A 502-nucleotide genomic window follows, 5' to 3' on the forward strand; every position below is an offset into this window, starting at 1 on the left:
ACTCGAAATCACAACCGGAAACATGCCCCAAAATCAACAAGAACTTTAACACAATCACAACCAATAACTTCAACAAACACAACCAACAACTTCAACAAACACAATCAACAACTTCTCGAAATTAAACAAGTTTGGCGTGTGGGGGAAAGAACCAACCCAACACTATGAACTCACATACCTAGTAGGAATCACCCCCGACGATATCCACGACGATCTTTGACGAAACCTTACTTGATCTTCTCTTTCTCCCCTTCTTCTCCTCTTTACTCACAAACCCTCACTCTCACTCTTTTAAAAGGGAAAAACTGATTTAAAATAAGTCTAACACCTCAATATAACCAAAAGAAAAGTGGCTAGGGAAAAGACCAAAATGCCCTTACAAATTCGGGTTAACTGCCCTGCCAACAGCCCAACTTCCAAAGGGCATAACTCACTCATACGAACTCGGAAACGAGCAAACTCGGCGGCGTTGGAAAGATCATTCCAAGGGCTTTCCAAACAT

Source organism: Solanum tuberosum, unplaced genomic scaffold (genome assembly GCF_000226075.1).
Source record: "Solanum tuberosum cultivar DM 1-3 516 R44 unplaced genomic scaffold, SolTub_3.0 scf00101, whole genome shotgun sequence".
NCBI lineage: Eukaryota > Viridiplantae > Streptophyta > Magnoliopsida > Solanales > Solanaceae > Solanum > Solanum tuberosum.